General features: G+C 43.6%; 1 long non-coding RNA gene across 3 annotated transcripts in view; it reads right to left on the bottom strand.

Annotated features, from left to right (window-relative positions):
- The window catches only part of LOC130276681 (uncharacterized), a 28,449-nt gene that overhangs the window by 9,884 nt on the left and 3,976 nt on the right, over positions 1-14,589 (bottom strand). For 2 of the 3 annotated variants that reach the window (XR_008845212.1, XR_008845211.1), the window contains exons 4-5: positions 7,433-7,567; positions 4,570-4,695 (exon numbers count right to left, since the gene is read on the bottom strand). This is a non-coding gene — a long non-coding RNA (uncharacterized LOC130276681). Of the gene's footprint in view, positions 1-4,569; positions 4,696-7,432; positions 7,571-14,589 lie in introns of all 3 variants that reach the window. The other variant, XR_008845210.1, reaches the window with a different exon arrangement.

The following is a 14,589-nucleotide window of genomic DNA, read 5'->3' as shown; positions in this document are numbered from 1 at the left end:
GTGGCAGCTGTAGTATTAAGGCTATGTTGCAGTGGCTAAGGGATAACAGCAACTGAGAACATCTCATTTTTTTCTCATTAGGCCATATTGCTGCAGCTAAGGGATAACCGCTGCTGCGGGAATATCCTTTCACTCGTCAGAAGCCAAGAGTTAATGGGGGCTGTAGTCATTAGGCTATGTTGCAGCAACTAAGGGATAACAGCTGTTGCAGGCTTATTTTTAGGGACCGTTATGTCTTCCAACGACAATGTATGGAGCTTTGCACTGTTGCTGCTGTGAGTAAACTACTATGTATTGCAGGGCAGCTTTTGTTAGATATGTTAGCAGGGGCTCTGTTTGAGAAAGGGATGTGCAAGTGATGGTTTAAGTGCCAAGGCCTCTGTAAGGGGGAAGCACAGTGACATGGAACACAAAAGGAGGAAAGGGCTCTGTTAGGGAAAGTCAAAAAGATGCTAGTGGCTCTATTAATGGGCTTTGTTAGGAGGCTAGAAGCAGAAGCCAAAATGGGTTGGAGATCTAGAAGACAGAAAAGTTGAAGGACTGTTAGGAAAAGGGGTTCAGAAGATGGCAGGGGCACTGTGTGAGGTACAGGAAATGGGGAGAGTGGGAGGTTGGAGTTTTGTCCAGGGCAGGAGCTCAGAAGGTGGTAGGGAGTCTTGAAGGAGAGATGGGGACATGGATAGAGATGGAAGGTAAAAGCTAGAAGTGGCTCTATTAGAGGAGGGAGTTGGGGTGGTAGGGGTACAATACTTTAGGGGTAGAGTACAGGGGGACAGAATGTGGCAGGAACAACAGTCTTCAAAAGCACAGAAAAGTCTGGATTCACAGTAAGCGGACAAGGGTTAATGATGGCAGTAATTAGGCTATGTTGCAGCAGCTAAGGGATATCAGCTTCTATGGGCATACATAGATATATCTTTTTTTACAGAGCAGACAGGGGTTAATGCTGGCTGTAGTCAGCAGGCTATGTTGCATCAGCTAAGGGATAAGAGATGCTGCGGGAATATTTTTTTCTAAGCGGCCAAGGGGTTAACAACAGCTGGAGACATTAGGCTATGTTTCAACAGCTAAGGGATAACAGCTGCTGCTGGATTATTTTTAATGAATCCTTTTGCCTTTGCAATAACAATGAATGAGCTTTGTACTGCTGCTGTGAGCTTTGGGGCTCAAGGAGACACATGGCAGCAGACTTTGCTGGGTTCAGTAATACAGAAAGTTGCAAGAAATTCTCGATGGGGTGTAGCCACTTTGGGAGTAGTGTAGAAGGGTACAGAAGATGGTAGGCACTGTGAGGCTAGGATTCCACTTGTTTTTTTGTTCTGCGTTTTTTGGGATTAAAAAAACGCCTGAAAAAAAACACCAGTGCGATGTCCTGCGTCTGGCGTTTTTTCATTTGTGTGGAAATTGCATTTTTGTCACCTTTTGGAATTTTTTTGGTACCCCAAATTTGTTGGGTACCAAAAAAAAACTAAATGCTGCTGCAGTGATGGAAAACATTTTATTAAACAAAATGTGTATATTTTATAACAAACTTTTTATTATTTTTTAACACAGTGTGTTTCACTTTTTATTCTCTATTTTTTAATTTTTTTTAGGTAGTACTACTACTCCTCCCAGCATGGAACACACTGTTCCATGCTGGGTATTGTAGTACCTGTAGTAATAGACAGATCGCCCCGGGTCTCAGTCCTGACACCCAATGCAATCGTCCATTATATAGCAGAGATGTGGCTGTATACAGCACTCACATCTCTGCGCTATACTCCGGCCAGTGATGTCAATAGAACATAATTCATTCATATTTCCCATCCAGAGCTGTGATTGGCCGGATGGTTGCAGCCAATCACAGTTCTGAGAGAAATATGAATGAGTGCAGAACAGGGATGTTAGAGCGTTCTACAACCGCTCCATCTCTGCTATAGACAGGACGATCACAGCGGGTGTCAGTAGTGAGATGCACTGTGATGTGTCCTTAAGCAGGCACTACTACTCCCAACATGGAGCACACTCTGCTTCATGCTGGGAGCTGTAGTATCTGCATTAATAGACAGATTGCAGCGAGTGTAACTTCTGACACCCGCTGCGATCTGTCTATTAATGCAGGTACTACAGCTCCCAGCATGAGGCAGAGTGTGCTCCATGTTGGGAGTAGTATTACCTGCAGTTATGGAAAGATCACTGCGGGTATCACTCCTGACACCAGCTGTGATCCACCTGTATAATGTATAGAAGCAGCGGCCGCTCTCCTATGGTCCCCTGCACGGCCATATATATACACATATTCCTATTTCTCCCAGAGAGCTGTGATTGGCTGGAACCATCTGGCCAATCACAGCTCTGCAGGAAATATGGAAATATGAATAATAATAAATATATATATATATATATATATATATATATATATACATATATACATATATACATATATACATATATACATATACACACACGTCAGGGCAGGGCAGGAGACCATAGAAGAGTGCCCGCCGCATCTATACATTATACAGAAAGATCGCAATGAGCGATCTGTCTATTAGTACAGGTACTACTACTCTCATCATGGACCAGTGTGTTCCATGCTGGGAGTAGTAGTACTAACTGAGAAAATAAAACAATAAAAAAAAACATGTGAAACACAAAACATTTTTATAATTGTCAGGTACATTTTTATTTCCCCGCACACATAAATTGATCCCTTTTTAAAAAGTAATACATTTTTTTTTATATAAAATATAAATTTCGTTAGATACTATTTTTTCCTTGACTACTGTATCTTTTTTATTTTTTTATTGGTACCCTACGAAATTTTATTCAAAACCGATATCTCCATTACTTTTTTGGATCGCTAAAGTTCAAAAAAGATTAAAAACCGCCCACAAAAACGCCAAAGTTAAAACCCACATATCGTTTTTCTTGGCATTTTCTCACTCCCATAGACTTATATTGGAGCAAAACACCACAATTTTGACTAAAAACGCCGGTTTGAGCTACAGACAGCGTTTTTTGGAAAACGCAAAGGAGCTGAAGAAAACGCCAAAAGGATAATAAAAAAAAAACGCCAAAGTGAAAAAAAAAAGTTTAGTGGAATAAGAAATTTGCGATTTCTCATTGATTTACAGCTAACATCTGGCCGCAGCGTTTTTTGGCAAAAAAAAAAAACGCTGTGCGGCAGAATTGGTGTTTTTCTTGGCATTTTAGAAAAAAAAAAAGTGGAATCCTAGCCTAAGGGAAAGGTGAGCTAACTGCAAAAAAGGGTGAGCACTGTTTTAAGCTTTAGGCTGAAGTTATATAGGCAAATTTGTTTTACACTTCCAACTGGGTCCCATAAAGTACCGTATATACTCGAGTATAAGCCGAATTTTTCAGCACGATTTTTCGTGCTGAAAACACCCCCCTTGGCTTATACTCGAGTGAACTCCCCCACCCGCAGTGGTCTTCAACCTGCGGACTTCCAGAGGTTTCAAAATTACATCTCCCAGCAAGCCCGGGCAGCCATCGGCTGTCCGGGCTTGCTGGGAGTTGTAGTTTTGAAACCTCCGGAGGTCCGCAGGTTGAAGACCACTGCGGCCTTCAACATCATCCAGCCCCCTCTCACCCCCTTTAGTTCTGAGTACTCACCTCCGCTTGGCGCTGGTCCGGTCCTGCAGGACTGTCCGGAGAGGAGGTGGTCCGGTGGGATACTGGTTCCGGGCTGCTATCTTCACCGGGGAGGCCTCTTCTAAGCGTTTCGGGCCCGGCCTCAGAATAGTCACGTTGCCGTGACAACGACGCAGAGGTGCGTTCATTGCCAACGTACTTCTGCGTCATTGTCAAGGCAACTCCTCTATTCCGGGCCGGAAGCGCGGAGAAGAGGCGCCCCCGGTGAAGATAGCAGCCCGGACCACCTCCTCACCGGACCACCTCCTCTCCGGACAGCCCTGCAGCACTGGACCAGCGCCGAGCGGAGGTGAGTACTCAGAACTAAAGGGGGTGAGAGGGGGCTGGATGATGTTGAAGGCCGCAGTGGTCTTCAACCTGCGGACCTCCGGAGGTTTCAAAACTACAACTCCCAGCAAGCCCGGACAGCCGATGGCTGCCCGGGCTTGCTGGGAGTTGTAGTTTTGAAACCTCTGGAGGTCCGCAGGTTGAAGACCACTGAGGGCGAATGATGAGAAGAGGATGATGAAGGGGGGGTGTGGGGATGATTACAAGGGGATGATGAAGGGGGGATGTGTGGGATGATAAGGGGATGATGAAGGGGGGATGTGCGGGATGATAAGGGGATGATGAAGGGGGGATGTGTGGGATGATGACAAGGGGATGATGAAGGGGGGATGTGTGGGATGATGACAAGGGGATGATGAAGGGGGGGATGTGTGGGATGATGACAAGGGGATGATGATGAGGATGTTAATGACGGGTCTGGATGATGACAGGGGGGGGATGAGGTATTTCCCACCCTAGGCTTATACTCGAGTCAATAACTTTTCCTGGGATTTTGGGTTGAAATTAGGGGTCTCGGCTTATACTCGAGTATATACGGTAGTACCACTAAGGGGCAAACTGTATGAATATGAAATTGTGACTTACTGTTTCATAGTAGCTTCTTCCAGATGGGGCAGATATCCAGTAATGCTGAGGCTGATGCGGAGGTTGGTAGTATTATTCTCCTGGGAATGTGTCTACAGAGTGAGAAGGCAACACCAAATATTCCTGCTAATAAAGAAAAAGATATTTAATCTTAATATGGATTTATAGTAAGAGAGTTGTCATCAGCCGTGTTTTCTATTGAGTGTAGCTAATCTACAATACCATACAACCCATTGACAGGTGTGACCCTGTTATTTAAAGAAAGCAGCCATTGTTTTAATTCCATGTAAACTCCCTTTAAGTTAACATTCCAGACAAGAATTATTTACTGTTTGCACATCTGAAGGTGTGGATGGTGCCAATGCAAGGAGTCCTGCTATCCTGACTTTCCTGCTGAAACTAACCAGAACTCCAAAACCTTTCCATCAAATAGTGTCGGGATACAAACAGGTTCTTGCAGGGCATGTTTTTACCTGCCACTGTTTGGAGGAAAAGTTTTGAAATTCTATCACATATCGCTCCGGGAAAGGCTAGAGCAGACTTTGTATATCAAGTATCCCAATGTTATTTTTAAAGGGGTACTCCGCTGGAAAACATTTTTTTTTCTCTTAAATCAACTGGTGTCAGAACGTTACACAGATTACTTGTACAGATTATTAAATTACTTGTATTTAACCCCTTAAGGACCATGGACATAAGAGCGTACTTGTAAGCATCCTGGTAGCTAAGGACCAAGGACAAACGCGAACGTCCGTGGGAATTTCGGTACCTGCCGCGCGCCGGGCAGGGACCAGGGTGACTGCTGTTATCGATCAGCAGTCACCCCGCGCAAATGCCCGGGGGGGTTGGGGGTCATCAGACCCCCCATGTCGGCAATCAGCGCAAATCGCAAGTGAAATCACACTTGCGATTTGTGCTATTCTGGGTCATTACGGGTCTATGGTGACTCGGAATATAAGGGGGATCGCGGTTGTCCAAGACACCCACAATCCCCCTGAAGGGATAGGAGTGAGGTGGCAGGAGTGCCACCCCTTTTATCCCTGCTATTGGTGGTCTAGACGCGACCACCAATAGCAGATCGGTGGCGGGGGGGGGTTAACTTTCGTTTTCCCCGTCTTGTCCAACCACAATAGGCAGGGCAGAACGGGGAAACTGAAGGGGAACGACGCCGGAGTCCACGAAGCTGCGGGAGACTATCAGCGTCGGAGATCGGCGTACAGAAATACCCCATATGTGGGCGTAAAATGATCTGCGGACACATAAGGCTCAGGAGTGAGAGAGCACTATGTACATATGAGGTCTTAATTGGTGATTTGCATCGGGGTGGCTAATTTTACAGCGGTTCTGACAAACGCAAAATAAATAAACACCGACATTTGATCCCATTTTGGAAACTGCACCCCTCACGGAATGTAAGCCTTAACACCCCACAGCTATTTGACAAATTTTCGTTAAAGTTGGATGGGAAAATGAAAAAAAAAAAAAAACTAAAATGCTGGTGTTACCCTAAATTTTGCATTTTTACAAGGGAAAATATGAAAAAAGCCCCCCAAAATTTGTAACCCCATTTCTTCTTAGTAAGAACATACCCCATATATGGATGTAAAGTGCTCTGTGGGTGCACTACAATGCCCAGAAGAGAAGGAGCGACATTGGGATTTTGAAGAGAAAATGTACCCGTAATTGATGGCCACGTGTGTTTACAAAGCCCCCATAGTGCCAGAACAATGGACCCCCCAATATGTGACCCCATTTTGGAAACTACACCCCTCATGTAATGTAATAAGGGGTACAGTGAGCATTTACACCCCACAGGTGTCTGACAGATTTTTGGAACAGTGGTCTGTGAAAATGAAAATTTTAATTTTTCATTTGCTTAGCCCATTGTTCCAAAGATCTGTCAAATGCCAGTGGGGTGTAAATGCTCACTGCACCCCTTATTAAATTCTGTTAGGGGTGTAGTTTCCAAAATGGGGTCACGTGTGGGTCCATTGTTCTGGCCCCACGAGGGGCTTTGTAAACGCACATGGCCCCTGACTTCCATTCCAAACAAATTCACTCTTCAAAAGCTCAATGGCGCTCCTCCTCTTCTGAGCATTGTAGTTCGACTGCAGAGCACTCGACGTCCATACATGGGGTATGTCCATACTCAGAAGAAATGGGATTACAAATTTTGGGGGTAATTTTCTCCTATTACCCCTTGTAAAAATGTAAAATTTGGGGGGGAAAACAGCATTTTAGTGAATTTTTTTTCTCATTTATACATCCAACTTTAACAAAAAGTCGTGAAATACCTGTGAGGTGTTAAGGCTCACTGTACCCCTTGTTACGTTCCTTGAGGGGTGTAGTTTCCAAATTGTATGCCATGTGGGTATTTTTGCTGTTCTGGCACCATAGGGGCTTCCTAAATGTGACATTTATTGTATTCACTTCCAGTGGAGCATACAGAATCTGATAAATACAGGTAGGATTAAGATTTTTAAATAGAAGTAATTTACAAAGCTGCAACTTTCTGGCACCAGTTTATCTAAACAACGTTTTTTTTTCCCAGTGGAGTACAGGTAAAGGATAACTCCGGGATATAACAACTTATCCCCTATTCTAAGGAAAGAGGATAAGTGTTAGATCATGGGAGTCCGACCGCTGGGGCCCCCCCCCCCCTCGATCTCCCGAACGGTGCCCTTTTAAACCACAGCACAAAGCTGCGACCGACACGCCCCCTCCATGCAGCTGTATGGGAGAGCCGGAGCACTGCTTTCAGCAATCTCCAGCTATGCCATAGAACTGCATGGAGGGGGCGTGTTGGCCAGTTTCGTGCCAATATGCTATGAGGCATTAGAAAGGGTTATTAATCTTCCCTTACTTTCTAGTAGCAGCTCCTTCCAGTCAGGGCAGATATCCACTAACTAAATGGGGTAGAGGTCAATGCCCACGATGGTGGTGGTTTCACTTTGATGAGAATTTCTGTTCAGCGCGAGGAGGACACATCAAAAAGGTCCTGCTAACAGGAAAAAATAAATAAACTATATTTTTCTAAGAAGGTTTCACCATAATCACAGGCGGAAATCTTTACTTTAAGAGCAGTGAGACTATGGAACTGTGTCACATGATGTTGTGATGGCTGACTCAAGTTCAAAAGGGGTCAGGATGTTTTTTTGGGAGAAGAAAAATACAAGTTATGGCTATAAGATTTCTGGTGATAGAACGTTGATCCAGGGATTTATGCTGATTCCCATATTGGGGTCAAGAAGGGAGTTCTCAGTTAGTAATTACCTGCCTTTGGATCAATACAGTAGGGGTTTAGGTTGATTTTTGTGAACATTTGTCTCAACCTTATAAAATATTTAACTATGTAAATATGTATCCAGCCAGTCTGCAATGTATATCACAAAACCCTTTGGAATTCACACCCCTCAGGGACAGAATCCCTTTTACGAGGTGCTCAATTATTATTACTAGCTGAGTACCCAAGTTGCCTGGTTTTTCCTACCTAATCCTTGTGAGAAAGGAAAAGCAACATAGGAGAAAGTACTTGTGCTCATCACCCACCCTCATATTCCTTTTCTGATATCTCATACTCATATTCCATCCTCAGTTGGGGCTGAGTTGAGATGAAGACATTGTAGGCCAAATATAGAAGGCGGCATGGTTTTGTGGAAGTGTGCATGACTTACAAGCCGGGCCAACACACAAAAAGGTTAGAAAATAAAAGGGGTGTGGCTTAAATTGTGGGCGTTTTTTTTCAAGATGGGGTGTGGCATGCGGGAGGGTTGTGGCTGGACTGACGCACTCACAAGGAGATGCAGAGCTTGAAGCTAGGTACTGGAAGTCCTATTTACTTGCATGGGACTTGAGACAAAAACCCCAACTTTCACGGAAGTGGTTAGGTTAGGGTATCATTTTTATTTGAAAAAAGTAACATGTGTACCAAGTTTCATCAAAATATCTCCAGATGTTTGGAAGTTATGCTGGATCATACAAACATTGGCTGGCATTTATCATGGGGATTTACCTTTTTTCCGTGTCTATATTTGGCGCAAGACTCCTTTTCTGCGCCTTTTCATTAACACAACTCTGCCAATTTTGAGTTGCAATCCACCGATTTTGACAATATGCATGATAAAGGCGGGCTTTATGAACTGCGCCTTTTTGTGAAGAGGTGCGAAACCAAAAAAATTGCTAAACTGCCAAAAACCTACACCAGCCCAGACTAAGTTTAGCTTTTTGGTGTATGTGAAGAGTGAAATTACAGAAAATGTGTACCTGCACAAAATGTATCAAATGCTCTGCTACCATTTAATAAATTTGGTGCTCCTACACATTACCAAAAACTACAAAATGACCCAAAAGGGGGCTATGAGGCCAAAACAATATAATTAACCAAACCCCAAGGCCGTAGCCTGGGGTGCAAAACACCTCAATTTTCTCCCCCCTAAAACATAACTTTTAATAGTATATATCTAAAAAGTAACAATTCCAGAAAGTGATAATTAAAAATGCAATGTCACATGGGAGAATAATAGTTATTGGGGCAACATGGCTCCAGTGTACAGGGCTCTGCAGAAGCCCAAGCTTCCCAATTGTGACACTAATTAAAACACAAAATTGCCGCCTCTACATGTTTCGCCGTCACACAGCGTTCTCAAGAGGCAATATGTGGCAACAACCTACACATTACCGGCACACACAAAGGTGTAGAAAATTGCATCACATTCCAACAATGATAAATGACCCCATTAAGTTAGATATGACACATATCCGACCCCTAATATGTGTACCAGGTATTGAAATATCTCCAGCCATATGGAGGTTATGTAGGAACATACATTTCCCATTGATTTGCATGGGACTTTAAACAAAAACCCCGAACCTCACAAATGGGGGTAGTTAAGGGTTAAATTAACTATCCTATATTTTAAGTGGACATATAAGTAACATGTGAAATTATCGAAATATCTCCAGACGTTTGCAGTTATGCAGTAACATATTTCCCATTGACTTGTATGGGACTTTAAACATAAACCACATCCCTGGCAAATGGGAGAGAGTTAGGGTTAAATCACCTATCCTATGTTTGTTGTTGACATATAAGTAACATGTGTACCAAGTTTCATGTTAATATCTTTAGCCGTTTGGACGTGATGCTGGACACACACACACACACACACACACACACACATTGAGATATATATCCTAGCTGAGTACCTGGTGTTGCCCTGTGTTTTCCTACCTAATCCTTGCGGGGGAGGAGAAGCAGCATAGGAGGGGGGTCCTCATATCCCGTCCTCAGGTGGGGCTTAGTTGTCATGAAAAAATTTTAGTCCGAAAAATAAAAGATGGTTTTTGTGGTAGTGGGCAAGACTTACAAGCTGGACCAATGCTCAAAAAGAGTAGAAAATAAAATGGGTGTGGCTTAAATGGTGGAAATATCTTTGAGAGATGGGGTGTGGCAAGTGAGCGGGGTGTGGCAAGTGAGCGGGGTGTGGCCGGACTGCCACTCACCAGGGGATGCAGAGCAGAGCTTGTGGATTAAGGTATTGGAAATCCTATATACTTGCATGACACTTAAAGGGTTATTTCGGTGCTTAGACATCATATCCCCTATCCAAAGGATAGGGGATAAGATGCCTGATCGCGGGAGTCCCGCAGCTGGGGACACCTGTGATCATGCACGCGGCACCCCGGTAGTAATCAGTTCCCGGAGCGTGACGTCACGCCCCCGTGTGACGTCACGCTCTGCACCTCAATGCAAGCCGATGGGAGGGGGCATGATAGCCATCACGCCCCCCTCCCGTAGGCTTGCATTGAGGGGCGGAGGCGTGATGTCACACGCCTGCGGCCCTGTGGTGGAGCATAATCAGACCCGGAGCGAACACGCTCCGGGGACTGATCACGGGCGTCCCCAGCTGCGGGACTCCCGCGATCAGGCATCTTATCCTTTGGATAGGGGGATAAGATGTCTAAGCACTGGAGTACCCCTTTAAGACAAAAACCCCATCCTTTACATACAGTGGGGCAAAAAAGTATTTAGTCAGCCACCAATTGTGAAAGTTCTTAAATTTACAGGCCTCTCATCTTTTTAAGTTAATCATAGGCATACCTCAACTATGAGAAAAAAAAAATCCATAAAATCACATTGTCTGATTTTTAACCCCTTAAGAACTCAGCCCATTTTGGCCTTAAGGAATTTTTACGTGTTCATTTTTTCCTCCTCTCCTTCTAAAAATCATAACTCTTATATTTTCATCCACAGACTAGTATGAGGGCTTGTTTTTTGCGCGACCAGTTGTCCTTTGTAATGACATAACTCATATCATAAAATGTATGGCGCAACAAAAAAACACTTTTTGTGGGGAAATTAAAAAGAAAAACACAATTTTGCTAATTTTGGAAGGTTTCGTTTTCACGCCGTACAATTTATGGTAAAAATGACGTGTGTTCTTTATTCTGAGGGTCAATACGATTAAAATGATACCCATTATTACATACTTATATTATTGTTGTGCTTGAAAAAAAAAATCACAAACTTTTTAACCAAATTAGTACGTTTATAATCCCTTTATTTTGAGGACCTCTAACTTTATTTTTCCGTATAAGCGGCGGTATGAGGGCTCATTTTTTTGCGCCATGATCTGTACTTTTTTTGATTCCACATTTGCATATAAAAAACTTAACATTTTTTTATAATTTTTTTTAATAAAATGTATTAAAAAAGTAGCAATTTTGGACTTTTTTTTAACGTTCACGCCGTTCACCGTACGGGACATTTACGCACGCGGCGATACCAAATATGTCTATAAAATTTTTTATGCTTTTTGGGGGTAAAAACGGACGTTTTACTTTATTGGGGGAGGGGATTTTTCACTTTTTTTATTTTTTTTTTTTTAACACTTGAATAGTCCCCATAGGGGACAATTCATAGCAATACCATGATTGCTAATACTGATCTGTTCTATGTATAGGACATAGAACAGATCAGTGTTATCGGCTATCTTCTGTTCTGGTCTGCTTGATCTCAGACCAGAGCAGAAGACACCGGGAGCCGGAAGGTGAGGGGACCTCCGTGCGGCGTTCTGAATGGTCGGATCCCCGCAGCAGCGCTGCGGGCGATCCGATCGTTCATTTAAATCGTGCACTGCCGCAGATGACTGGATCTGTATTGATCCCGGCACCTGAGGGGTTAATGGCGGACGCCCGCGAGATCTCGGGCGTCAGCCATTGCCGGCGGGTCCCTGGCTGCGATCAGCAGCCGGGATCAGCCGCGCATGACACTGGCATCGCTCCGATGCCCGCAGTTATGCACAGGACTTAAATGTACGTTCTGGTGCGTTAAGTACCACCGCACCAGGACGTACATTTACGTCCTGCGTCCTTAAGGGGTTAAAGAATTAGCAAATTATGGTGAAAAATAAGTATTTGGTCAATAACCAAAGTTCATCTCAATACTTTGTTATATACCTTTGGGTTGGCAATGACAGGGGTCAAACGTTTTCTGCAAGTCTTCACAAGTCTTTCACACACTTACATTTCCCATAGACTTTTATGGGACTTTAAACAAAAACCTGACCGTCGCAAATGAGGGTGGGTAACGGTCAATTAACCTATCCTATATTTTTAGTTGGCATATAAGCAACGTGACCAAATTTCACGGAAATATCTTTAACCGTTTGGAAGGGAGTTTTATATATTTTATACTTACATTAAATAAGTATTATTAAAACCACAAAGTGATATATAGGAGATTAATCAAGGGATTTAGGGGGACATGTATCATTTGTGTATGGTAGAAGCAGTTTACCCCTTTTGCCTAATTCTAAATTATGCGCAGAAGCGGGGGGGGGGGGGGTGTTTGCAGACTACAATGGTGATGACAGGTGCAAGGGATGAAGTGCGTGGGGAGGTGCAGGGGGTGATGAGAGGGGGTTACAGGGGTAATGAGAGGGGGTTACAGGGGTAATGAGAGGGGTGTTATGGGGTGATGCAGGGGGTGTTATGGGGGTGATGAGATGCAGCGGGTGTTATGGGGGTGATGAGATGCAGGGGGTGTTATGGGGGTGATGAGATGCAGGGGGTGTTATGGGGGTGATGAGATGCAGGGGGTGTTATGGGGTGATGAGATGCAGGGGGTGTTATGGGGGTGATGAGATGCAGGGGGGGTTATAGTAGTGATGAGGAGAGGTGCAGGGGGGTTATAGTAGTGATGAGGAGAGGTGCGGGGGAGGGTTATAGTAGTGATGAGGAGAGGTGCAGGGGGGGTTATGGGTGTGATGAGGAATGATGAAGACACAGAGGGATAAGAGGTATTATATTTAGTGGGTAGTGTGTGGCTCTGGACCAGATGAAGAAAAGATAACAGAAGATATCACTCAGGTCAGAAGATGTCACTCAGGTCACTGATAATGTGTTCTCCTGACTGTCCCATCAGAGCTGTAGTCACTTGTAAGTTCTGCAGTGATGATGGGTAAAACTGTCCAATCTGTGTCTCTCCAGCTGTTACTAACTTTACTAACAGCTGGAGAACCACTTCAACTGAGGTGATCGGTGGTGGTCTCAGCAGTCGGACCCCCACCAAAAAAAAAATAAAAAAATAGCTGCTTATTCTAAAATGCCCGGGCCTTGGGAGGTGAGCCCAGTTAATTTTTTGCATCAGGGCCCAGTAGTTTCTAGCATCAGGGACCCTCTTAAAGGAGTAGTCTGGTGAAAAATAGGGGATAAGTTCTAGATCGTGGGGGGGGGGGGGTCTTTTGATCTCCTGCACAGGGCCGGCAGTTTGCTGGAAGCAGATGTGTAAGGGGCCCTGAAATTTCTGATGGCATCCCTGAATCTGGGACACGTCTCGCTCCATCCACCAACGCCAGGTTACACCACAGACTGTCCAGAAGTTGGCGGATCCTTTAGTCCAGGTCTGGGAGGACGTCCCTCAGGAGACCATCAGCAGCAGCATGCCCAGTTGTTGTAGGGAGGTCATAGGGGCACGTGGCGGTCACACACACACACACACACACACACACACACACACACACACACACACACACACACAATACTGAGCTTCATTTTACTTGTTTTAAGGGCATTACAAAGTTGGATCAGCCTGTAGTGTGGTGTGGTGTGGTTTTCCACTTTGATTTTGAGTGTGACTCCATATCCAGACCTCCATGGGTTGATAAATTTCCATTGATAATTTGTGTTTTTTTTTGTCAGCATATTAAACTATAAACAAAACATTTAGTTAAAATAAAATAGTCTGAGCTGTTGTGTTGACAGGTTATTTTTATTGGATTTACAGTAAGTTCATAGGTTGTAGTGATCAAGTACACAAAGAGCCATGTAGAATCATCTCCCCTGTTTATGCCCAGTTTGATCCTGATTCTTTGTGCCAGCCACATTACCATTCTGAAAACATCACATTCTTCAGGACATAAAGTTTATTATGAGAAGTAACTCACGCCATATATTCGAAACAACTCTTCGTTTCACTCAGATTTTCAGTACATAAAAAAAGGACAGAACAGAGGCGCATTCTGTTACTTAACATTTTTAGGAATAATTAAGACAAATGAAAGTCATTATTGGCAATATAATCTTGATGTAGCTATTTCGCACTGAAAGATAGAATGATTAGACTATTTTTTTTATCTGTTTGCATTGTCCGATCGCTGCTAACATTCCGTTCTGTGATTTAAACAATGGTCTTTTAGAGGACCAGAATGAAAATAATATTCATTGTAAATCAATTTTGTTTCAGTGGAGTCTGACAGAAAAGAAAACTGAATCAAGGATTCTATTATAAAATAAAGTGTCTCTGGACAATAGCAGCATAATATTCTCTTCACAAGGGAGACCTCTAGTGGTGCTTGGGATTACTACATATTGACATTTTTTCTTTCCAAACTAAAATTTCAAAAAGGTTGGCCTTAGTTCAGTGTTTACTAAACAGTGTTGGCAATCATTGGCTTAGATAATTGATTTTAGGAATCAATGCAATACGGGAGAATTTATTTTATGTATGTGTGGTGCACC

Source organism: Hyla sarda, chromosome 6, assembly GCF_029499605.1.
Source record: "Hyla sarda isolate aHylSar1 chromosome 6, aHylSar1.hap1, whole genome shotgun sequence".
Classification (NCBI taxonomy): Eukaryota; Metazoa; Chordata; class Amphibia; order Anura; family Hylidae; genus Hyla; species Hyla sarda.
This window is presented reverse-complemented; position numbering and strand designations above follow the sequence as displayed.